This window comes from Dipodomys ordii, unplaced genomic scaffold (assembly GCF_000151885.1).
Source record: "Dipodomys ordii isolate 6190 unplaced genomic scaffold, Dord_2.0 Scaffold7, whole genome shotgun sequence".
NCBI lineage: Eukaryota > Metazoa > Chordata > Mammalia > Rodentia > Heteromyidae > Dipodomys > Dipodomys ordii.
The window spans coordinates 8,590,102-8,617,291 of NW_012267223.1; the positions used below are offsets into that span (position 1 = coordinate 8,590,102).

Sequence of the window (27,190 nt, forward strand, 5' to 3'; positions counted from 1 at the left end):
TTGAGGCACTGACTCATCTGATTGGACTTCGAAGGTTTGATCCATGTGTTCCTTGCCACTGGGAGAGTCAAACAAAGATTGAGTGAGAAAGACCAGGGGAGGCATTGTAAAAGAGGAGTCAAAATGCTGGGTTTAAGTCAGAAGTCCGCTCTCCTTCTATCAGCTCAATTATTATTATTGGACATCAAGCCATTCTCTGTGATTACTTTCCTCATCTATCAAAGGATGATCTTGTGCTCATTCCTTTGGACATTCCCTCCACCAACAGTTGAGAGACTTAATCTGTTCAGATTTGATTAGAAAAGCAGGATTCTAAAGAGAACACATAAGGAAGTAACTCAACAGATCATCACCCAACTACATGCACAGCCAGAGAGAAGTGCTCTCTACTTATGCACACACACATAGTGTGTGCATATATATTTATTTACACATGGCTTATTAAAAATATTTGATGTTGCACAATTGGATACACTGCCTTAGTGAACTATTGCTACTGTGTCTCATACTTGAACCTGGAACCTTAGGGTAGATACTGGGAAGGACCAATGGAAGAACCATACCCAAAGAAACACAAGTTGCAAGGTTAACCTCATTTGTAATGATTAGAATGTGCCTATAAATCTAGAACTAAACCCAATGGGTAATAAAAGACCAAACATTACACTTGGATATGATTAATTAAATAAGACTCTAAACGTTCACACAGTGAGAAAAAGGAGGATGTTCTTAGGAGAGGATCACCAGGGCTCAATAGCTATGTACATGTGATTATATAAAATGATACTTGTCAAAACGAATTCTAAGAAATGGTAACAAGAGGTTTAATATTGTACTGTTTGCAGATGTTTTCTCTTTTTTTTTCTTCTGGTCCCCCATTTTAGCATTGTTTTTGATACAAGACCCTAGGTCTTGTATGCAAATTTATCTAATTTGGGGAGGGGAAGGGGAAGTACAGAAATGGTAGGACAAAGGGGGAAACAGTTCAGCAGTGTTACTTACCAGACGCTATGTTGAAAATGAACTATACAACATGGAGGAAGGGGTTCAGGAGGGGAAAAACTGGGAGAAAATGAAGGAAGGGTGACATTGTTAAAAAAAAAAAGAGATATACTCATTCCCTGACTTACGTAATTCGAACCACTCACCTTTAGAAATAAATAGAATCAGTGAGGAATAGCTAGAGATATAGCTAGAGGTATTCAGTGTTGTTCTCTGAAAGTCTTTGAGCTTCCAGCTTGATACAGAGTAACTAAAGCTAAAGCCACTGAAGGAGGAGACTTGCAAGACCCTGAGGATCGATGGACTCACTTGCCAATACCAACCATGAGCACCACAAGGCCAGGGTTGACCCTTGTGAGTTGCCATGGAAAATCATGTCCTGCCTCACTCTCTGATGTAGAGAAATAGAACTATTGGCTCTCTTCCACCTTACATAAAATGACTCCTAGATCTCAGGCTAGCCCCAGACCTAGGGAGGGGATAGAATTGGGAGGCGGGTACTCCCAAGTTTAGCTAAATTGGTTCCACCCAACTGGTTCATGTTTCATGTCCCACTTAAGAGGAGGACAGCTGGTGGATGTGCATTCTCTTATAACCCTTACTGTCCTTCTTGGTAGCAGAGTCTTCATTCTGGTGGGTGTGAGTACAGGACAGTGCTTGCCTCTCTCACGAGGAGGAGAGCGTGGACAGCAATGCACGTGAGCAAGGTCTGAAAGTGTTCAAACGTGTGTGGTTCTTCGGAGCTCCATGTTGTCTCCATTGTAGTCTACCTCTACTGAAAAAGGCAAAACATGGGGGCAGTGAACTGACTCTAGAAGTCGCAGTGAGTCTGGGTTCTGTAGGAGTCACTGGCATTTTATGTTTTTCTCATAGTAAAATGGTGGTGCTGAATGGATAGCAGCTACAGGCACCAGCTTACTAGATGGAAGATCCTTCATGGAATGAAGTCCAATTTTCCAAAGCCCCATACACTTTTGCTGAGATAATATTTGTCCTGGTTTCCAATAACTTATCCCTCATTGAAGCTGAGAAACATCCACAGAGGTATACTGAAGAGAGAGAGCAACAATGTTATTTGATCATTAATAACTGAAGGAATAGGGAACAGATCCTCAAAAGGTCAGACCAAATCCATGTGAGGAAAATGACTCGCTATCAAACTTTTATCTTCTATCAAGTTTTTTTCATCTGTTTTTTATTAGTTCATGTTTGATCAATTATTTACCTTCATCTTCTGCCTCAATTCTCTTCCCTTCATGTGGGTGGATTTTGTAAATTTCCTGAAAGCCATGTTCTCCTGATACTATGTGAAGTGTCATAATAATTGCCCTTAACATTTTCTTGAATAGTGTGCCTCCATCTTCCAAGAATTTTGTTACCTGAGTCATGAAAAGAAGATATCTCTGAGTCTTTGATAAATAATATGAGATGCCAAAAGAACCATAAAGCTTCGCTTACCAAGGCATGGGTGATACTTCACAACAGAAATTATATCTTCCTTTTAGTTTTGAGTGCCTTTCATTTCACAAAGTGATAGACAATGTTGTGTATCATTCTTAGTGCTTTCAACTATGAATTCTAAGGCCAGGTGTGGTGGTGTGTGCTTGTAACGTCGGCTATGTGAGAGGCAAAGACAAGATCATAGTCCTAGGTCAGAAATCACATAATCATATATATATATATATATATATATATATATATGTATATATATATATAAACACAACAAAATTAAGGGAACTGGGGCGTGGTTCAAGTAGTACAGCAATTGAATAGCAAATTCAAGATCTAGGTTAAGGTTTGGCATTGTCAAATACACACACACACACACACACTTACATATATCCACACATATTAATTCTTTAATTCTCATGTCAAATTCAAATTGTTTGTTTTTTGTAGGTCATGGAGCTTGAACTCAGGTCTGTCCCTGACCTTTTTTTTCAAAGCTAGCACTCTACCATTTTGAGCTACAGCTCCACTTTCAGTTTTCTGGTTGTTAACTAGAGCTGAGAGTTTCACAGACTTTCCTGCCTAGGCTGGCTTCGAACTGGATTCTCATATCTCAACCTCCTAAGTAGCTAGGATTACAGGCATGAGCCACCAGAGCCCAGAAAACTCAATCTTTAAACATAAGGAAACGCACACAGAGAGACCATGCATGTTTCAAATAGCATATATCTGGTATAGTAAGTGATATAACTGTATTTGTCCAGTGTTTCTCCATAGAATGTGTTATTAACCACTAATCTATGCTGCCATGGAAAGAAATTCATTTCCCCTTATACCTGTATTCTGTCATAATTAAGGATACTAAGCAACACACATAGACACAGAGAGAGAGAGAGAGAGAGAGAGAAACACCACTTTGTACATACCTCATAATGGGATCCTAAAGCATCTAGCCACTGAGAAGATGAGAGAGAATCAAGTTTCTTGTTTAATTTTTTGTCCCAGGTTTGCTATAAGCTTCTGGCTATTATTTAAATGAAAGGATTCTATTTTGCACATCAAAATTAAATTGTTCTTCCTCTACCAGAGACATTTTAAGAATGCCTTATATTTAAACAAGCAGATCAGAAATGGAAAAACCAGCTAGCCCTGCTTTATTTAAAGGGTGGAACTTCAGATGTGCCCGAGGGATTTCTCATTTTTTTTTCATCAAAATCTAACAAAACAGGAATAGAATTGTCAGAGCACAAATTCACAGCACTCTTACTTCACCGAGCTAGCGTAATGTCAGATGGAAGGAAAGCAGCATTTCATTGATGGGAAAAAAAAGAGTTGGGTTTTAAAAAATATAATCCTATTAGCCGGTAACAATCTATTGCCTTAAATATCAAATCTTAAACGACTTATGCATTAGACATTGATGCTCTTGGTATGGAATTGTTTACTATGAGACTTTTTTTCATGAGGCTATGGGGCCAGCTTAGATTTTGCTTTTCTATTGGAAACAGTTAATGGAAGGTAATTGCAGAATGAAATCACCCACCAATGTATTGTGTACATCATTCATTGAACAGCACGTACTTCATTATCTCAGAAGATGTTATCAGTGACATTAAATTTTTATTTTATGAATGACTATCAGATAGAAACTTGCAGTCAGCCATGCTTGGGATCAAACTCAGGCCCATGTACATGCTAAACAAGTACATTTCCCCTGAGCTGCATCTCCAGCTTTTTGGTTTGATTGGTGTTTTCCACTTGCTTGCTTTTGTTTGCTTGTTTTCTGTGGTCCTGGGGTTTGAACTCAGGGTCTTACCCTTGTCATCCATGTACTATGCCATGCTTCTGTCCTTCTTTCTCCTGTATTATTTGAATAGGTTGTGATACCTCATGCTCAGGACCAGCTTCTGACTGTTATTCTCCTACTTGTGTCTTGTACAGGTACTTTCTACCATACTTGGTTAGTCCACAGGTCTTGCTAATTTTGTTGCTTGGATTGTGGTTGCTAAACCACACTTCCCATTTCTGCCTCCCAACAGCTGGAATTTCAGGTGTGCAACAATGTGTCCAGGTCCTAGGCTCTTCCCGTCTTTGTTCAGACATGGTATTTTGTTATATAGACCAAGTTAGCTTTGAATTGAACATCCTATGCTTTCCACCTCCTAAAGGCTAGAATTATAGGCATGTACCACTACACCCAGCTAAAAGGATCACCTTTTTAAAATAGGTTTAGTATGTTCTAAAGGATAGAAAAGTACTGGGATTAAAAAGGTAAACCATTACCATGTATATATATGTGTATATATATATATATATATATACACACACATACTATATATATATATTTAATTTATTTATTTGTTGGTCATAGGGCCTGAACTCTAGGCCTGGGCACTGTCCCTGAGCTCTTCAGCTCAAGGCTAGCACTCTACCAGTTAAGCTACAGTGCCACTTCCTACTTTTTCTGCTTATGTGATGCTGAGGAATCAAACCCAGGGCCTCATGCATATGAGGTAAGCATTCTACCACTGAGCCACCTTCCCAGCCCCATAATTACTATTTTACTGACCCCCCCAGACCAATTATATTCAAATGATTTTTAATTAGAGTTAAAATTGCTCACATGAAAGAAAGTCCTATTGGAAAAAAAATAGGATGTTTACTTTGTTTAAGTTGAGGGAAAACAGTATTGGGAACAAAATGATTTGTAGTTTCTCTACCCTGAAAACCATTAGCATGTTCATCTTAGAGATGACTGCGTTCCTGAAGGTTCTAATAAACTTCTTTGTTAATATTCAACATTTCCTTTTACGTAGTTGCAGTGCGTAAACTAAAGATCAGACTGCTCACTGGCATATTTTTGTCTTTTTCTTGGTTTGTTCATCTTGTTTTGATTTCTAGTGAAAGGAACAAGCCACATTTGTGGAGCATGGGACATTTTTTTCTTACGCTGATTGACACATTTTTATCTTCAAAACCACTCTGGGAGAATTGTTAGTCTAAGTAGTAGAAATCTTACTACATCACTAGAAATGTCAAGGATTGGGTAACTTAAATGATAGTGCAGTAAATGACAGACAAAGGAACCCATACTCCAAGGCCTCAACACAACATCCATTCCTCTTTCACTTGCCATCAAACTACAAAATGTTCTGAGTGCCTGGTGTGGCGAGTGGAGCCTGTAAGTCTAGCTACTTGAGAGGTAGAGATCAGAGAATCATTATTCAAGGCCAGTCTGGGCAAAAACATGTGCTTGAGTGACCATCTTCCATTGGGATCCATTGCTGACTGTCCTGGTCTATGCGTGCCATCCCAATGACACAGGAAGCCCAAATAAGAGGATCACAGTCCAGGCACAAAGTGAGACCATATCTCAAAAACCACCAACACAAAACAGGATGGTGGAGTGACTCAATGACAGAGCACCTCCCCAGCAAGTGCAAAGCCTTGAATAGCATAAGAGGTAGGGGGGAAGGGGTTCAGAGAGACGGAGCAATTACAGGCATTGTAGGTACCTTTTCTGTTATATCAGCATGCATGTTAGAATCTAGCAGACTTGAGTTTTAATCTAAGATCTGCTGCTTCTGAGTTATATGGTTTACACCAGTGATCCTCTATAAGAAATGCAAGCATTTCAGCCCTGACCTAGTAAGCCAACAACTCTCATGTGAAGAATGGGCCTTAGTAGAGCTTTGTCTAATTCTGATACCCATTAACATTTAGGTAGGCCACTGGTGCAAGACAAAGCCTTTTATTACTATAGAACTTCTGTTCTCTGTTAATTGGGTCAGTGACAGCTATGATACAGAATTACCAGAAAATAGGGGCAGTAAATATGGGAGGCAGGGGTGGAATTGTAGCAGCTACTTTGTTTCAGGGGATTTACTTTTATTACAGAGGCTAGTTTTCAATCATTCCTTACATTTGATCCTCTGTGGGAAGACATCAATGTGACCACCATTTTTGGATGCAATGCTATTTGCAAGTCTAGAAGCATGGATCGTTCTAACTTACAGGTAACGTATGGGCTATGTGAAAGGTGGTGAATACTTCCCTTCGAAAGGAAAGAAAGTGCAGCTAAGTGATTCTATTTTCCCCCCAACTAGTAACTTTAAGAGAAACTGATGGGACACAGCTATTTCTTTGCCAACAGCATTTAATTTGCTGTTTCTATGATTCTGTCCATGTTATCACAATAGCTTTGCCCCAAAGAGTCCATTTTAGTCCCAGGGTTTGAGCTGCTTATGATTTGTATGCCTAAAGACAACTCAGTAACTTAAAAAGTCACCAGTTTCAAATGTCTGTGAAATCAACTAAAGCTCAATGTGAAAAGATTTTAAATTTTGATTCTACCAAAGTGTATGAAAGTTTTTAGTTCTTTTTTAATGTTTATTTTTTCTTGTGATGTGCAGAAGGGAGACAGTTATATAAATCAGGTCATGAGTCCATTTCTTTTTGGACAATGTCACACCTTTCTTTACTCCCTCTCAATTTTTCTCTTTCTTTCTCTCTCTCTTTTTTTTAATGCTGGCCCTGGGGCTTGAACTCAGAGCCTGGGTGCTGTCCATGAGGTTTGGAGCCTCAAAACTAGCACTCTACCTCTGTGCAACAGCTCTATATCTGGCTTTTTTTTTTTGCTAGTTATTTGGCGATAAGGGTCTCATGGACTTTCTTGCCCAGGCTGGCTTTGAACCAGGATCCTTAGATCTCAGCCTCCTGAGTAACTAGGATCATAGGCACAAGTAAGTCACTGGCTAAGTTTTCACTTTTGAAATCTTTTCGTTCTAATCAACAGCTCTGTTTTATTTTTAATACTCCTAAGACCCCATCATGAAGCATCATTAAAATAGTTACTCTTGGTATGAAAAGAGAATATTTCGATAAAATAGTCTCACTAGCTGAATTATAGAGATGTAAATGAAGACTTCAAACCAACCCCTCAACACAGAACAAAACAACATTTCCTGTGCCAGGTACTGGGCTGTTGTGTGCTTAGGGTCATTTTATCCTCAATTATGTGCTTCTTTTTATAAGGAAAGGTCTAGAGCTTTGCATAGCAGGAACTGGGGAACTACCCTAGATCAGTTGTTCCTTAAGTTTTTATTTTTAAATTAATTCAATCTAATTTAAGAGTCTAGTATAACTGATATTTTACATAGTAGTTTTTAACTGCCAGAGAATACAGCATACTTTGCATGCTTTTATTTAACGCCAAGAAAACCAGCATTCCCAAATCAATCCTCTATTAATTATTATTGTTAATTACTATCACTTGTTTCTATTCTTTCTCAAATTGGGATCCTAATGGAGAGAAGACAGTGAGAAAAACACAGTGTCCTAAGTTACTAGAACATGAGATTCCAGGTTTTCCCCAACTGTAGCAGTCCTCTCCAATCCCAGAGCACACTCTTAAAGAAGGTTAATTTGCTAGGAAGGAGGGAAAATATTTAGCCATAAACTAGACTTATAACTACATGCAACATTTTATTCCAATCTGTTTATTGAATCTATGTGCACCTAAAAGAGATTAAAAATAGCTATTCCAGTGTTTACAGATAGCACAAAGCTCTGTTTGCATCACACTTCAGATCAAGGCAGAATGCAATACCACAAACACTTGGTAACCCAAGAAATTACTCTGTCCATCCTACCTGGGTTTAGCCCTAACTCCAAGAGAGTCTAGACAGGGGAGCTGGTGACTTCCACTTCTGTCCAGTCTTAGCTGTGCCTGAATGTTCAATTATTTCTTTAAGCATTTATTTTCAACTCTACTTCAGATTTAATCATTCACTTATCTTCCTGCCAAAGTCTGTGTCCTGGTAAAACAGGGCAACTCATCTGCACAGAACCTACTGCTTCTGCTTCTATCCAAAGAGTAGTTGGAGATAGATGTGTGGCAGTGGTTTTTATGATTGAATGGGGTAATTGTTCTGAAGGGTTTTACTTTTTTTTCTCTCTCTCTCCCCTTTCCATAAAATTACTATAGGCCTGAAAGCACTGAGCTAAGGGGGAAAGTCCACCAAAAGTCTATTTACCCTCTCAACAATCTTTCAGTGACGGAAGACAGATTATCCTTATTACTTGTTGGCGGGATACAGTTGCACACATTACTTGAGCAAGTGAAGTCAATGAAAACAGAATTTATGTTCCCAGGTAACTCTTTCCTGACCCAAAGGAAAGACATCGTTTCAGTCCATAGCCTTACAGGCAGGCTGTACTGCCAGTTTCTGGGGTGCAAATAATACATCCATATGACTGACATTCAAAACTCATAGATACATCACTTCCATTTGCCAGAAAGGTATAGTGTCTTTTCTGTGTTACATGACTTTTTTTTCTACTCAGGTGATTTTTGGGTTCAATATTATATAACTTTAGTAAATCTGTTGTCTTTTCTTTAATGCTTTCCCACACTTCTCTCTGCCTTTGCATCTCTGACCAATGCAACGAACGACACTACTTCTTGCTATAGCAAGCTCTGGATAAGTAACTTCTGCTTGTTTGAGTTTGAATGTCTTTGTTTATTCTCACAGCCTTGATTATTCTCTACCAATAAAGTATTAAGTTGCAAGGTTAGTCATGGACAAATAGGACCATAACTTGGGGAAGGGCACCAAATATCAAATGTGACGTCAATAATTCTGGGAGGCATAGGAATGGTAGCAATGGGCTCAGACTGATTGAGAGTCTTTTGACAAACGGGTAACATTACACCGTTCCCTTTCTAGATATATCAGCAAAAGTTGCACTTCAGGGAGTTTCATATGTATAGTCTAACTTGGGTAGTTGTATTCTTTATGGAACTACCCAACCCAATATGACATTTACATGTGGATAGTTTAACTTTGCTCCCATTTTTCTTCAGAATATCCATTTTCCTTTATTTACTGAAAATTATGCAGTCTTTCATATAAATTTGTGATACAATCTCATTTTTCTTACCTACATATTGCTCTAATACATATTTTGTAAGTTTGCTTAAGAATGGAAACATATAGTTGTTATGGTTACCAAAGTTCTCATCTGCAATACTCAATATGTACTATTATTTTTTGTCTTCTTGCCATGGTTGTATTTCCAAATAAATACATTTTTGTGTGTTTACTGTGACAGCACAACATTCAGAGGTCAGATTTGAACACCTCACAAATGTTTCAGATTTGAGTAGCTGTTAGGTAAGCCCTGTTAAGTGAAGGGAGGAATTAAAGACTATCTTCACAATCAGGTGATAGTATCTACCAACTATTAAATTAATGTGAGCACAATTGAATATTACACAGGCAGGAATGTATTTTGATGTTAGCATTCCCCATGACTTCTACTGGTTCTAACTAAGTTACAACTTAGTCCAGAGATCACATTACATTTCTTGCTTTTGCGCAGGACAGAGAAACATATATTTAAAATATGATATTTCAGAAATCCAGAAGGGATAGCCAAGCAGAGAGGTCACCTCTTCTAACCTCTGAAGTATTGTGTATTCTCTTTTCAACTCCAACCCTATTAAAAAAAATAATAATCTGACACAGTGAAATGCTCACTGTGCAGACATGACGTACACAACTTTTAATATCCGAATCAAACAAAGGAAAAATTCCTGGGCATTCTAGGTGCATTTTTGTGACTGTGATCACCAATCCAGTGAGCCACTCAACCTCAAATGAGACATGACCTCAGGAGGAGTTTGTCCTTTGACTGAGTTACAGAGCTCCTAGCCATGTGCTCCTCTCTCCCTAGGGAGCTCAGGGAGTTGTAGCCGGGAGGTATCAAGCAAACATTTCTGCAACACATATTCTGGGGGCACAGCTGTGGCTTTTTCTTACAGAGGTAATGCAGTGGTTGAACTTGGAAACCAAGAATGGAAGGAATTGCTTTACGAAGATCCTTAAATCAGAAAGTGTTTATTTTTGTCTGGTAGTTCCAGTAGAAATATCCAGGGATGTTCATAAAGGAGAAAGAGATGACAAGCAGCAACTCTTTCTAAACATCCCTATTCTGTTAAATTCTAAAGGGACTGCTAGGAGGAGGAGACCCTCGGAACAGCCCCAGTGTGATCACAAAGTTTGCTACTTTCCTACAGTAGCAATTTCAAATGGTTTTGGTTACTTTTAAATCTGGATTCCTGCCTGCTCTCCTCACCCTTCCTTCCTTCGTAAAAGCAAAATAAACTTCTCCTTGCTCCTCACCACGGTTCTTTCCTTTCCTGCTCTCCTTCTGCTCTTCCACTTCTTTTCTCTTTTACTTTCCTTCACAAATCCCCCAATGAATGTCTGATTATTGTGGATGCTGACTCCCCAGTATCTCTTGAATCTGTTCTTTTTGCTCTAGTCCCTGAGGTTAGGCAATGTTCTCCTTCCTCACTGGTTTATTATTTCTCTATCCTGCATTTGGGTCAATCTAGTCTCACCCTCAGAACCAGAATTTCCAATGTTAAAAGATTTTATCTCACATTAATCATATTATGTTCATCGTTTTTCTCTCTGTATGTGTTTGTGTGTAGGTGTGTGTGTGTGTGAGAGAGAGAGAGAGACAGAGACACAGAGAGACAGAGAGGCAGAGAGAGAGGTGAATACTGGGGGCTTGAACTCAGGGCCTAGGCACTGTCCTTTAACTTTTTGGCTTAAAGTTGGTGATGGATCACTGAAGCCACTGCTCCACTTCTTTCTGGCTTTTTGCAGGTTAATTGGAAATAAGAATTTCATGGACTTCCCTGCTGAGGGCTGGCTTTCCAGATCTCATCCTCCTGGGTAGCTAGGATTACAAGTGTGAGCCACCAGTGTCCAATTGTGTTTCGTTTCTGTGTCAAAGCCTTTTAATACTTCCTGAGAACAATCCACATGCATTCCAATGCACTTTACCACTGTAAACTTGCTCTCCAGCTTCTGTTCATTCTTGTCCCCTTCAGAGGTCCCCAGATCAAGGCAAGTAAACAGGATTTTTCCTGCTCCCTCCTGTTCAGTACTAACACAATCTTTCGCTACCAGTGCCATTCAGTATGAAGAGAGGAAGGGTGGAAATTGCACCCTCGGGAAAATGTGACTCAACAAGTAACTACTGTAGAATAGATTCACCAGAGAACAAAAACAAACATGTCTATAGCTTTAAAAAAATATTAGGAGCCTACCCAAGAGTAAAAAAAAAAAAAAGGCTAACTGTGAAAAATAAGCTTAGTCATTACTGTGATTTTAAGTTAAATATTTATAGATTTTCCTAAGCTTGTGATAAGGACATGAATTGTTAATGAATTATATAAACACATTTTAAGACTCTGAAATAAATCTTTTTTTCCATGTCAGCCTAAACAAGATAATTTCTTACAAATCTACTTCTTATCAAGCACAGTTTCTTTTCCTTCAATTAAAACAACAAACAAAAATTCCATCATTTATGGCTTAGTAGGTCCTCAGAATTAATGTAAGATATATCTAATTTAATGGGAAGATGCACTTAGTCATTGATTTTATTGGTAAGACTGAGCTAAAGTTTATTTTTATGACTCACGTATTAGAAGCCAGAGGCTCTCTTTGCAATTTGTTTATCTCTACATGCATTGAACTTTTGAAGTAAAATGTTGAGTGAAGTCAAGACTGGCTTTTGCCTGGTCAAACACAGTCCATTAATTGTGAATTAAAATATATTGTATGCCAGGTACCTGACATGGGAAATGTGGTTCAAAGCCAGCCTGGGTAGGGGAGTTCATGAGACTTTGACCTGCAGTAGCCACCAAAAACCTAGAAGTGTAAGTGTGGCTCAAGTGGTAGAGCACTAGCTTTTTAGTGAAAAACCTAAAAGACAGCACCCCAGACTCTGAGTTCAAGTCTCAGTACTGGCACAAAAACAAATAAATAAATAAATTAGATAGATAAATAGATTAGATAGATAGATACTGCATCTTAAAAGTGACATATACCACTATAGCGTGGTAACAACTCTGAATTAAAGTATGAATTAAAGAATGACACGGAGCCAGAGGTGGTTCAAACCAACTCAGAAAGACATTATTCAAGCACCTTAACAACCACAGCCTGAGATCTCACATTGGCAACTCCAAATCAAGTATGTTTGGAATAGTTACTCCATAGAAACAAGAAACTTTGCAAATCAGTCCTTTTTTTTTCTTCCAAAGAGAGTTCCTTGTTAAATATGACCAAAACTGACTAGGGGTACAGCTCAGTAACAGAACAATTGCCTAGTATCTAGCATGCTCAAGGCGTGAGTTAGAGCTCTAGTATTAGGCAATTAAAAAACATAAACAAAGACAAAAAACCCAGCATTCCATTGCTTAAAAATAAGTTAATCTTAGCTCCAGTCACCCCAGTTGTCTACTGTTGTGCAAGTTATTCAGGATTATGACATTGGTCCCTTCCCTCCTCTCTACCCAAAGTGACGGATTGAGTCACCATTCTAGGTAGTGGGAACAACAGGAGACTTTGGAGTGTTTTTTGTTTTTGTTTTTACTGGAAGAAGTGAAGCTGGGGGGGGGGTAGAGGGTAAGAAGTGATGACCGGATTCTTATCTTTATTTATCTGAAGAATTGCCTGTTGCAAGGAGAAAACTTGTTTTGCCTTGCGTCAGGGGGACAGACAGTGCAAGGACCGGAAATTCTGGTGAAAGCCAGGAGACACGTATTTATCTGAGTTTAAGGAAGGATTTCCTCTTTCATTATTTGGAGCCATCATACAAATAAGAGCAGGGGTGTGTACAGGGCAGGGCTGGGGGGAGGACTGAAGTCCTGGTCTATGAAAACTGACCAACAGAGGAGCTCAGCTAGTTATTCCTTGCTACATGAATTCCTATCTGTTGATCCACACCAGGGCTCAATTCTTCTCTCTCCATTACTTGACTCATCCATTTGGCATTCCTCAGAGGGCCTTTGCCTGACCAGGTGTGCATGCGTGTGTAGGCATAAGGTACAACAACCAGTCTGCAAAACACGATCCACTCCAATAGAAACTTGTGTGATGCTTCACTGTTCGGTTCTAAAATTAAACGATTGTGATAGTTGGAGCGGAAACACTTGCCAACTCACTACTGACTTATGATTTCAGGTTCCACAGTCTGCTAGGGTAATCCTTTTCACGTGTGCACAGTTTTGCTGAAAAAAAGGAAGGTATGTCAGGAAAATTGAAATGGGACTTGAGAATCAAGAGAAGGAAGAGACTTTACAAAGTAGGACTTCCTACTTTCCTGCTTTGGTTCCCAAGGTAGCTAGACAGAAAGAATAGCAGGAAGCCTTGAAGCTGGGAAAACATGGTACCTGTAAAGTTCATTCCCATCCCTCTGCGGGCTTGGCTTCAGTGGGGGCTGAGGCTCTCTAGAGCACCTTTGTGATTTTCATTACATGCAGAAAATTCAGATTCAGATGGACATTTCTATCCATGACCTGCAGCAGCAGCTACATGGTCTGCAGAAAAAAATGACACAGGTTTCCTTTCTTTTTCCTCTGCTTAAACTTATTTCTTGGATCTAAATGATGAACATATAATGATCAGATATCTTTATCTCCCTCTTACGGATTAGGGATGTGAGCATAGTATGGTTAAATATAGTTGGGTGGCAGAATTCCAGGTGACATGATGGCGCAGAATCTCCACGTCGGACTGTTCTGCTTACTCTCCCTCTAAAAAAGACACGAGGACGACTTAGTTCATCACTTAACAATGTTAACATGATTCTCAGGGGAAATAAATTAATGTGCTCACTGTTCCTTCCATGGAAGTGTGCCTCTCTACCTATCTTCTCTGACATCTAGCTTCTGTGTGTAAAAATACGTTTTTATAAGCTTGGCCACTGAGTCCTAATAAAGTCAAACATTGCTTTCTCTGGTACAGCTTTTGCAAAAGATATCCTGTCTTAAAAGAATTTGTCTGTAGTCAGTTTGACCATGTATACATATAGCTGCATCTGGCCTTGTATATGTTTTCATATGCATTTATATTTTGGATCTAACATTGATGTATGAGATTTCCATGGTATAATCCCTTTGTGTAATTAGAACACTGTTCAATCACATGAATACAGGGAGCTGAAGTCATTCTTGCTGAGAATACTGGAGTTTAAGGAGAGGGTCATAAGAATGAAGAGAAGAAAGGTGGGTCAGTACAGTCACATGTGAAAATGGATCTTGGAAAGTTGATGGGATGGGTAAGGTTGGAACAGATGAGTTGATGATAGAGGGGTGACATTGATCAAGATGCTTCGTGCTTTCTACTTCTAAATGAACATGTTGATTTGAAATCCTTTTGTGTCAATATATAAGATTAATAAAAATAAACTAGTATATACATATATATGTTCCATTTAAAAATGATTCACTTTATTGTGTTTTATAAAGACAATTGCATTTGCATATACATTTATTCATATATATATATATATATATATATATATATAAACCAATGCTCTATTACAGAGTCTACTCACCTGGAGCAAAATTCACATCTGTGGTATTTTGTGTAGCCAGGGGCAGCTTTGTTTATCAGAGCATGTGTAGCAATGTCTGGTCACATTTTTGTAAGTCACAATTCAGGGTTGGGCTTACTTGGCTAACAGTGGGAAAAATTAGAGGTGTTGCTAAACAGGCTGTAGGTAGTGAACCTCTTCACACAGCAAAGCACTATCTGCAAAAAAATACTAAGACAAAGAAGCTTACATCTAAGAGATTTTAAGCCTTGAAAAAAGATTCTGATGGGGGAAATCTAATCATTTTCTTCAATGTTGTTATCAAAGCTATCTAAAAGTTCTATCACATGTTATCAATTTACTATATTGAGTAAATTCAGTTTATATCATTTATGTTCTATTTCTGTTATTGTTGTTGGTTGTGGGGCTTGAACTCTGGACACAGCTCCACTTCCAGTTTTCTGAGTGGTTTATTGGAGGTAAGAGTCTCACAGATTTTCCTGCCTCGGCTAGATTTGACTCATGATCCTCAGATGTCAGCCTCCTGAGTAGCTAGGATTACAGGCATGAGCCACCAGTGCCTGGCTCATTTATGTTATACTTTTGCCATGCAGGTATTCAAGGACTTAGTCTTATAAATGAGTCTTAATACTAATGCCACTCTTAAGGAAAATGGGCATACTTGTAGATCTTGTTAATGTTAAATAATTCAAGCAAAATAAAGAAAAGTAAGGAAAGTGACAGAAGCAAAATGACTGGTTGAATTCCTAATTTTTTATACAATTACCTGAAACAGGTGGATAGTGACATGGCATTTACAAAGAGAACTAGTGATTGCTTCAGTAATACTTTTCAGTAATATTTTCTTCACACACACACACACACACACACACACACACACACACACACATATATATATATACTATATCTATATGTATATATATATATATATTTGTGTTGGTCCTGGGGCTTGAACACAGGGTCTGGATACTGACCTTGAACTTTTGTGCTCAATGATAGCACTCTACCACTTGAACCACAGTTCCATTCCCAACTTTTTGGTGGTTAATTGGTGATGAGTTTCATGGACTCTCCTACCAAAGATGGCTTTGAACTGTGATCTTCAGATCTCAGACTCTTGAATAGCTAGTATTACAGGTATGAGCCACTGGTATCCTTCTCTCCTTTTAAGTTTTCAATGAAACCATAGGACTAAAAAAGACACCTCTTCATGAACCTCAGGTACTTGTTTTTAATACAAATGACCCACAAACTCAATTGCAGGGCATTTACTCCATTAAGGAATTAGTCAATGATCATATCTTACTTGACAAGTTATAGCATCTCTCATGTTAAAACAAAACAGATAGACTTGTTCCCAAAAAACAAAAAGAAAGAAAAGAAAAACCCTCGGATTCCTTCCATCTCCACACTCTAAATTCAACAGCAGAACATTCTGAAAGTATGATGCAGACTCTCTCCTCCTCCTCTCAGTCTATTTTCACTTCTTCCTCCTCTACTCAGGCATGTTTCTCCAAAGTCTTAATGGATGGTTCTGCCACATTTCCTTCATTCCATGTTCTAGCCCCTGGCTTCCTGTCTGCTCCAGGCAATTCTCCCAGTTTCTTTTGGATCTTCCTTATCTTCATCCTTCTCTTAAATTGGGTTGCCCAAGGCCTGAGTCGTTAGAATGCTTCTTGTTCGTAATTACCCCTTCTGTGTCAGCTCCCTTGGGGAGGGCGGATGGTATGGCTTCAAATGTTATGTATGTACTGATCATCTCCAATCTTAAACTTCCATTCTGGATCTTCACCACTGCCTCCTGAACCTCACCTAGTCATTTATTGAAGAGCATATCAAGCTTACCTCAACTACAATCAACTAGAGAGTGGCCTGCTTTAAAACTCATCAACCCAGGCCCTGTGAAAAGGCACCAGCATTCACCCATTTTCCTACCAACAACAGAGAAAAGATCAACATTTTATGACTCATTTATTCCAAATAAATGCCTTCATAATGACTGAGAAGTGAACATTTGAATCACTTATTCCTTCTTTTCTCTCAAACTTAAAAGAAAGCAAACAAAAGAAACCACAACATGACACCTGTTTCTCAGAGAACATCTGAACATTTGTCCTTGGAATCACAACCAAGGTTGTTTGTCAACGACCTTTCTAGGGGTGCACATTTCCTTGCAACCAAAATGAAATGAATTGGGCAAGAGTCTGTTTGCCTTTGGTGTAGAATTACATCCCCAGAACGGGTGTGGATTCTCATAGAAAACTCTTCACTGTGACAATCACACTTAGGAAGAGCAGACTTGGAAGAAGTTGGACAAGTCCTGAGGTTGTTAGGAGGAGGAGGCCCAGCTTGCTTTCAGGGTCAGAAAAGTTTCAGGGACAATTTGTAGCCACTTTGTGATTTGAGAGGGGAGATTCTTGTTATTGAGAAGCTGATAGAGATATGATCAGAGGGAAAGAAAAAAGCAAACATTTAAATGGACAAGAAGAAAGGATAGTTCTCTTGGCTTCCTCGTTTTCAGTCAGCCACCACTGGCAAGGCTACCTACCATGAGTAGGCATGGGAACCAATGAAAGAAAGTGTTGATTCACTGGAGAGAAGCTGGGAGCTCAGTGCCCTTTGTCTGTGGGGAATGTGTCTGGAAAGGCAAAGAAGAGCAAGATTTTCCTGTGGACTTTCTCATCTCCATGGTGGTAGGTGCTGACAGCTTCAGAGAATGTACTAGAAGGGCAGAAAAGAAAGAACCCTGAGACCTCTCTGAGGCAGTGTGATTATAAGGACGCAGAATTTGGCCCCCATCTCCCCTATCTGTACATAAGGTAAGACTGAGGAGTAGTGGATTACAAAGTGATCTGAGCCTGAACTAATTGCTCGCCTGCTCTCTTGCAGCTCATTCTGTGTGTGTGTGTGTGTCTGTGTGTGTGTCTGTGTGTAGATTCTGCTAACAGACATCTTTATTCTTCCTCTCTCTGGGTACACTAGTTACCCTTTATTGTTGCACAGTCTCTAGCTGGGAACAATTTTTGCTTTCTCCTTTCATCTCTGGGGAGTTCTGAACCAAAAGAATGAAGAAGGCAAGCGCTGTTTATAGATCTGTTAAGGGAAATAGCATTCAGAGAAAGAGAACTGGACGGATGATGAGTTAGGCAGCTGAACGGGGCTGACTGAGGTTGGCCAGTGTGGAGGAGGTGAATCTTTTAATTTCCTGTGGAAACAGGCATTCATAAACCCGTCTCGCTGTCTCTGTGCGTGTGTCACTTTTCCACTGGTTGCAAAGTGACAAGGAAGGGATATTAAGAATTTGCAATGGTGATAATAAAAAATATGTTGCTGTCGATTTGGAATTAATTGCCTGCTTGCAGCTAGATAAATGCTGTAACTATGCTTTCTAAAATGAACAATGGTTGATGTATAACTGCATCAGTAAAATGCCTGAAGTCTGATAAGCTCTGAGGGCACGCGGCTTTCTAACTTTTAACACTTTCCCCCTATTTACTGATTTCTTTCCATCTCAACACCTGACTGTTTGCTATGGACTAAATAACACTTGGTGCATGCCCAAGTCTGTAGATTCCTGTTTTTTGTTTTTGTTTTTTAATCTAACAGAAGGGCACAGTTAGCAAGACTGCAATGTGTCTACGAGGAAACTCTTAAGATCACATGGAGATGTTGTCATGAATTTAATCATACCTGTTTATAGGAAGAAGAACTTTAATTCTTTCCTTGTAAAATAAACCTCATTTTTTTCTCTCTTCTCTTTATCTCCAATGAGCCTTGGTATAATCCCCGGGACTCAGAGGAAGCTGGAGAAATCACCCCAGAGACTCTGATAACCATAAGCTGGGAGGTAGAGTGATTTTTCCTGATTTCCTGCCTTCTCTGGGCTTTAAGTACATGAATCTCTTAGATACCACTTAATCTCTTTTGATATGGAACCTGGCACAGAGGGAGCCCAAACTTAACGACTTTTTTTGTTTTTTAATGAACTCCATTTTAGAGAGGAGGGAAGTTAGGATACAAAGTGCAAAAGTGTCTTAAGTGCTTTCCCTCCAAGCGTAATATCCCAAATGGCTCAGGTCCAAGAAACACACGCAAGATTTGTTCTCAGGTTTAGGAAAAATGTAAGCCAGCCAGTTGCAGTCTTGTTGTGAGGATGGTGGGATAGGATTATCACATCAAAGGCAGCTTTGGAATCTCATGAGAGTGACGATTCGTGGTTTTCTACCCAACTGTATTCAACATTCAGCTTTTAGACATTCACCTTAGGCTTCACTCTCGGTGGCCAGTCTTGTAGCCAAGGTCAGAGAAGGTATTCGAGGATGGGTTGGCATGAAAGATAAGAAGTCAAGGAGAGTTCGGGCCAAGGACATTTTGTTATGTGTGCAGAGTGTAATAGAGATGAATCGTTTCACATTTTGATCTTTTTAGGTAGGGCCATATCAACACATCTGTTTTGAACTAGTTCTGCGCTCATGGCTTCGCCTACTGTTACCACCATGACAGCTTCAAGGAAGTCAAGGCAGAAGTTCCTGTTTTAAACAGGCCCCAAGATTCAGGTGAAATGTTCAGAACCTTTGTTATTTCACACGTCCATCTCATTTCATTTCCCTAAGTATGCTGTTTAAGAGATAGGAAACAAGAGGGAAAATAACTAATCTGCATCACTAGGTCCACAGGAAAGGTGAGACTCAAACAGAAATCAACTTGTCTCCTACAGTCAAATCTAAATGATGAAGGCAAAAATCATTATTTGGCTTGCAAAATAATACATAACTTATCTGGAATGACCTGATTAGGCTCTCATATCCACTGATATTCAAAACCTGAATTTGGTTCACCTTCAAAAGGTAGCAGCCTCCAAGTAGACTAGGTATTAAGTAGTCATTGGCCCACAAATACCTGCCATTCCATCCTTAGACACTTGTGATGTATGTGTGCTGTTATCCTGGATTTTCCTTGAGAGTTGCTCAGAATCAGTGATTCAGTCTGAATTGTGTTTTGTTTTGTTTTTTTTTTTTGCAGGGGGGGATTTTTAAATTTGAGATCTCTACAGGAATACAAAATAAACATAAAAATAAGTCATGTGCCCGGCGCTGGTGATTCACACCTGTTATCCAAGCTACTCAGGAGGCTGAGATCTGAGGATCATGGTTCAAAGCCAGCCCAGGCAGAAAAGTCCCCACGAGACTCTTACTTCCAATTAACCACCCCGAAACCTAAGTGGCACTGTGGCTCAAAGTGGTAGAGCACTAGCCTTGAGCAAAAGAGCTCAGGGACAGTGTCTAGGCCCTGAGTTCAAGCCCCATGACTGATTAAAAAGCAAACAAAGTCAACTGAAAGAAAAAGTCAATGAATGAGCATAGGACAGATAGTAGCAAAGTAAGCCAATAACTTGCATAAAAAAATTAGAAGATTTTGGGGGTTGGGCATAATGACTCACACCTGTAATCTTAGCTACTTGGGAGGTGGATAGAAGAGGACTATAGTTCAAAGCCAGTCTGGGCCAAAAGTTGTGATTCATGTCTCAATCCCAGGAATGAAGAAGGTATTGATAGAAGTATTATGGTCTGAATCTAAAGGCAAATGGGTTGGAGATGTGGCTTAAGTGGTAGAGTGCTCACCTAGTTAAGCACAAGAACCAGAGTTTAAACCCCAGTATTTCAAAAAACAAACAAATGATGATAGTAATTAGAAGACTCGAGTGTGTGAAGTCTTCCTAATACTGTGTACTTTTGTTTTTATTTTATTTTGTTTTTGCCAGTCCTGGGGCTTGAACTTAGGGCCTGAGCACTGTCCCTGAGCTTCCTTTGCTCTACCACTTGAGTTGCAGCACCATTTCTTTTTTATTCTGTTTTTTTATGTGGTACTAAAGAATCGAACCCAGGGCTTTGTGCATGCTAGGCAAGCACTCTACCAGTAAGCCACATTTCCAGCCTTACTATGTATTTTTAATCCTTTTGGATGGGTATTTACCACTGCCCATCTCATAATACCAGATTAAAAGCTATATACTAGTGAACAAAAAAAATAAAAGCAACATAACCCTTGCTTCTATTGGTGGAATTTATGACATCTCATATGCCAGCTACTTGGAGTGCATTCATGGCACAACTAGATCGCCATACAGTGTGTGTTCAACAAAGTTTTGACTGCAAGAGTGCATATCTGTAACAGTTCCATCTACCCTTCCAGTATTATCTTCAACTCTGTTCCTTCACCCTCCCAGGGACTTCTATTACAAAATAGACAGAAAGAAAAAAAGATAGAGTCAACCTTTCCATGGTAGATATGAAATATCTCCAATTATACATATTTTTACTACTTTCACTGGATGAAAATCTATTTTTGTTGTATCAGTGCCTTGATTTTCTGGGAAATTAGTCTTTTTTTCATCCCATGCCTCTGTTCCCTCTCTCCCTGCTCACCTCTGTTATCCTTCTGGGTTTGATGTGGATGAGCGTTCAGTACAATCCAGATACCCAAATGTCTCTGTCTGGGGACAGGAACTTTGACCTCCTGTGCATTCCTCTCTGTTCCTGGTTCTGAAATGAATCATTCTCTAGCTTTCCCACTTAAGTGGGCGATCCTCTCATCTCTGGGAACTCAGGCTGTATTTCTCATCATTAATTCTACTCTGACCTTGAGCCCAAGTTCAAGAGATTGGGCCATCCCACTTTTTCTGAAGAAGTACCTTCATTCCATTTACCTCCACAGCTTCTTTACTCAGGAAAGCTCGAAACTGTAGTGATGACATGGTCCTTTTCTCTCACCATTTATCACCGGTATGACCCTAAATAACTCTATCAAACTAGTTAGTCATCAAGCCTGTATCTGTGACAAATGGAAAATACTTGTATTTGATTCTCAGGGTATTTGTATAGATAAATCCCTAGGCATAGCGCACCTGAGACTTAAGAAGTATGGGTGAGGATTGTGGCTGACCCTTGAACTCTCAAAATGGGAGAATCTTTCAACTCTGCTTCATACTCATGGATGGACCACATTTTGCTGAAGCTCTTTGATATTGAATGTCTGCCTGCTTTAATCTGCATATTCTGTTTTATCTCTATTTGTTTCTCCTTCCTCCTTTACCATGGTTTTCTGGTCACTTCGGCTACTCAGTTCAAGCCCTGTCATTCTCTGTTCCACACACTTCTTGGAACTTCCCACTCACAAGGATGTTATTCTTCAATACTGACAACTTGGTTTCCATCTGAGGAATTCTGAACCACAAGGATAGTGGATTCTTTAACCCCTGTTTGTTTTATAACCTGTCAACATTAACTTAAGATACTATATCGTCTCTGATTTTTTTCTTTTAACCTGGCAGATTCTCCTCAGTCACCTGTTATGGATTAAATTTCCCTTTGTTTTTACAGATGCTGGGCTGTCACTCACACAAGCCTGCTTATTGGGGGTCATTCTTCCCCATCTTCATCCTTTTCAGAGCTAACCATCAAAAGTCAGTTTGAAGGTTTCCTTGCAAAGAGCAAGTCTGCTCTCTTTTCACTTTGGTGAGATGGCTTTGAGATCTTCACAACAAGATCTTGTCTATGTGGAGGAAAGAATGGAATGTCACAGACACAGAGCTGGATTTACACACACACACACACACACACACACACACACACATCTTTCCAACATTGAGGCTCTGACTCAAGCTAATCTAGGGCAAATTCCTTCATGAGAGTCGAACTTCTGCTCATGGGAAGAATAAATGGAAAAAAAAATAATGCTATGTACTCTGGATGCACCCAGGAGGAAGTGGTACCCTTGCTGCTTTCCTTAGGATACTCTGTGCTACCACCTACATGGGATGGTTTCTCCCGGTGTTAAGGCATTTTGGATGAATTCTAAAGGACATCCAGAGACCCAGAAGTCCACCTGCTATTTGTATAATCTCAAAAACTGGAAAGTCTCCATAGAGAAGCATCACCTAGATAACTCGTACTGATAGAACTGAGCCTGAGATTCCTTTGGTTTCTTTCTTTGTTCATGATTCAGGTTTTTTAATATTTACCTTTTATATTATTTTTACATAGTTGTATAAAGGAGTTACCATTTAACAAAGCAATTTGTGAATATAATACATCTTGATCAATGTCACCCCTTCAACATTCTCACCCATACCTTCCCCCATACCTTCCCTCACTCTTATTAATTTTGTAGGATATATACCAATTTTTTTAATAAAATTTTAATATTTTTATTATTATAAAGGCAATGTACAGTGTGGTTATAGTTACCTAAGTCAGACAATGCCTACAAGTCTTTGCGGACAATATTACCCTTTCCCTGGCTCTCTCCCCTCCCGTCCCTACCCACAAGTCATATAGTTCATTTTTCCACTGGATTTTCTCCTCCTCTTCTCTTTCTTCATCTACCCTTTTCCTCTTGACTCCACTCCATCTCTTTTGAGTACCACTTCCTGGTGTTTTATTTTGCTGATCCCGGATTTTAAGTATAGACTTTGGATGTTATGCAAGTGTATGCAAATGGATTAACTGAAATACAATACATTCCAGGGAGGTCTCCAATAATTCAAATCCTTCATGGTTTGGTTTGGTAGGATCTCACTGGTTAATAGTCATTCATCATTGTAATGGTATATACTCATCTGTATTGGATATTATAGGGACCATAAATTGATGTGTCTCAGGAAAGCTTGAGGGCCACCTTTGCTGAAATATGGCCCCTCAACCTGGTATCTGGAGTAAGAGGAATGACAGATAGATAGATAGATAGATAGATAGATAGATAGATAGATAGATAGATAGATAGATAGATAGATAGATAGATAGATAGATGGATAGATAGATGGATAGATAGACAGATACCTGTTTCAAGCCTTCTACACAAATGATAAGCTTATCCAGTGTATGACATGAAGCATTACATACTAGTTGCTACCTAGTTAGAGAGACCTGAATTATGACAAACTCTATGTCATATAGTAAACTACTCTCTGTCTTACCTGGGTAATTGGCAAAGCATAAAAAAATTAAAAAGCTTGCTGTTTTGGTTTGTGCATTGACAGTACTAGGGGTTTGAATTCAGGGGTTCACACTTGCTAGACAGGTATGCTACCAATGAGTCATGTCTCCAGCCTGTTTTTGCATTTGTTATATTTGAGGCAGGGTTTGGTTTCCTACACAGACACTTGCCTGGACCCTAGTCCTCTTATTTTAAGCCTCCCACCATTGCTGGGTTGATAGTCTTGTGCCACCATACCCAGCTTCTGTCATTGAAATGGGATTTTCTAGACTTTTCCATCCAGGCTTGCACAGAAGAGTGATCCTTTTAATCTCATCCCCTGATGTCGCTAGGATAACAGGCACCAGTTACCATCACTCAGCTGTTATTTTATTGAGATCAGGTCTTGCTAATTTTTGCCTGGGCTGACTTTGAATTTCTAACCTCCTGCTGCTGCTTACTGAGTCGGTGGGGTTACAGCTGTGCATAAACACATCCAGTTAGTATTGTTGTTGGGGTCAGGAGAGATGAATCTGGTACCAAGTTTCTGAAAGAAGTAGTTGAGCTCATCTGGGGAAAGCTGTCATCAAAAGCAGAAGCAGGGAACACACAGGCGAATTTCAGTTAGCATCATCAATGATCTACGCACTAGACCTGTAAACTTTGCTCTTGTCTGGATTCTCCCACGGTTTTAGATTGTGAATGATTAACAGGGCAAATGTTTCCTTACCATATTGTTATCTCATCCCTGAACTACGTAGGGACATGAGAGCTGGCATGAGATCACACAATTTGTTGGGAAAAAAAATCTGTATTTGGAGATTGTTTTTTAATCTGAAGGAGGTACTGTCTATGGATTGAGCTCAGGAGCTACTACCTAGTAAGCAAAGGCTTTCACACTGAGGTACACCATAGCCTTTTTAATTGTTTTTTTTTTCTCTCAGTGAAAGTGTCCAATTTCTTTTTTTTTGAGGGGGGGGGTCCAGTCCTGAGGCCTGAACTCTCTGGGCCTGGGTGCTGTCCCTCAGCTCTTCAGCTCAAGGCTAGCGCTCTACCACTTGAGCCACAGTGCCACTTCCGGCTTTTTTTCTTTTTTGCTAATATGGTGCTGAGTAATCGAACCCAGGGCCTCATGCATGCAAGGCAAGCGCTCTACCACTGAGCCACCTTCCCAGCCCATCCACTTTCTTTTCTTCACAGAAAACTTACACACAAGATTTGGGAATTCAAGTACTAAGTTTATACTTCTCAACCAAAGAGCCAATACTTCTTCCTCGGATACTAAATTACAAATGGGAACATTTCAGTACTTGAAAAAAATTCAGTATCATCTTTTAGGAGTTTTTTAAACTTCTTCATACTCCCAAGCATTGACATTTCAATATCACACATTGGTGCAAAATGGCAGATTGATTAAGTTGAAGCAAATAGATATTTTATTATCAGAGAAAAGAGTATCATCTCTCTTTCCCTATCAACCTCAAATCAAAGGACACTATGGGATCTACAGTTAAAAATATTATAAATAGTCTTTAACAAAATCAGCTATTAGAATTATTGTTTCTAGATATGTTAGAAATCTTTCTGTATTCAGCTTCATTGTGTACTTTCTTGGCTGGGAAAGAATTTTGATTCAGATGGGATCATTCTTAGATTTTCCTAAGCACATTTACTCCTGAATGAATTTGCCCAAGGAATTAAGGTTTTGCCTTTTGTTCAACTACCTGGACTTTTTCTCTTGATTGCATCATGCTTATTCGGTAATTTAATTAAGATAACAAAAAACAGTATGCAAAAATGGGGTATTCTTTCCAAAGCATATGATTTATCCCACTGTCAAATGTAATTGGATTTCTCACTAATTTCTTTAACGACTTATCTATGGTCCCAACTTTCTTCATTTGTCTCAAAAGTTAACAATTAAGCACAAAATACTGTTCTGAGAAGTACCTTTGACTCCTCAATGCTGGGAGAGATGTCTCAAACCCAGCTTTGCTTTGCTTTCCTTTCCTTTCCTTTCCCTTTCTTTCTTTCATTCTTTTTCTTTTTTCTTTCTTTCTTTCCTTCTTTCTTTCTTTCAATATAGCAGACTCGTGATCACTTTGGTACTAGTATCTCATGCAGAGAAATCATTCTGAGAGCTTTCTAGGCAGTGAAGAATGTCTGTGGTAGATAAGTCTTAGGTTCTTTATTTGGTGGGGGGGAGGGGAGCATTGAACTCAGGGCCTCGGTGCTGTCCCTGAGCTATTTTGTTCAAGGCTAACACTCTACCACTTTTAGCCACAGCTCCACTTCCAGTTTTCTGGTGGTTAATTGAAGACAAGAGTGTCATGGGCTTTCCTTCCCAGGCTGGCTTTGAACCATGATCCTCAGATCTCAGCCTCCTAAGTAGCTAGGATTATGGTCTTGAGCCACAAGTGCTGGGCAGTCTTAGGTTCTTAAAGGCAGTAGAATTACTCATAATCCTAGTTACAATCCTTATGATGTCTCAGATAGATTTAAATATTGATTAAGTAGAAGAATACATAAAGCCATTTTCTGGTTTCCCCCCCCCCCAGCCCATTATAGGCACCAATATAGTTGACTATGATATAGTGACTCTTACAGAAAAGACTTAAAGGGAAGTTTTCCTCCATCTACCCCTAATTCAATTCCTCCGTGCCTATTAAAAGAAATGAATATTCCAGCCCAGGATGTGTTGGAAAATAGTACTCCCCCCTTTTTTTGTGGAAGATATTACTGACTTGGGTGGTAATGATTCACATACATATTCAAAGATTATGAAATTTAAGCGTTCCAAATCAGAATATGGTGATGTTTTCGTACTTTATAATACCAGAGTGGAAACTTAAAAATACAAGTGATGAAGGAAACAGAAAATTTGATGGATGAGAAGTCAAGAGTCTTTCAAATGCACTAAGTCCTGGCAGGTAACGCGGTGTTCCATTCTCTGTAGCAAGTGGCAATGCTTTGCTTACTAAGAGGTCTGGAGTGGGCAGCTGTGAATAGAAAGCTAAGCTCCTGTGATAATAGCTTGCAGTGTAGGGTATTGTTTTCAGAGCCTATCTATCTGGCTCTTCCTAGCCGGGATCTTTTGTCTTGTGTTTGTAAGTCCTTCACAATGTATCTGTATTCACAGGGGAAATGGGAATTGAGCTAAAAGCAAGTTAGGCTTGCTTTCTTTTCCTTCCCAATAAAGATGTCCTAAGTTTTCATTTTGACAGCTTAAAACAGAAACTAAAGCATTTAAAGGTCAAAGAAGTTGTAGACACTATCCAGGGAGTTTCTGGTCCACGAGTAAATCACGTCTGCGAGTTGCATGATTCTCGGCAGTTGGAAGAGA

At 39.3% G+C, this 27,190-nt stretch overlaps 1 protein-coding gene across 5 annotated transcripts in view; it reads left to right on the plus strand.

Annotated features, from left to right (window-relative positions):
• Kcnj16 (potassium channel, inwardly rectifying subfamily J, member 16) overlaps nt 1-27,190 on the plus strand; it is a 52,267-nt gene that overhangs the window by 8,674 nt on the left and 16,403 nt on the right. Inside the window, exons 2-3 of one of the 5 annotated variants that reach the window (XR_001175977.1) lie at nt 1,876-2,121; nt 13,500-14,667. The exons of 1 other annotated variant lie outside the window; for it this stretch is intronic. The gene's annotated coding sequence lies outside the window, so the exon portion shown is untranslated. Of the gene's footprint in view, nt 1-1,875; nt 2,122-13,499; nt 14,668-19,308; nt 19,431-27,190 lie in introns of those variants that run through there. 3 more of the 5 variants (XM_013037887.1, XM_013037890.1, XM_013037892.1) reach the window with 3 other exon arrangements.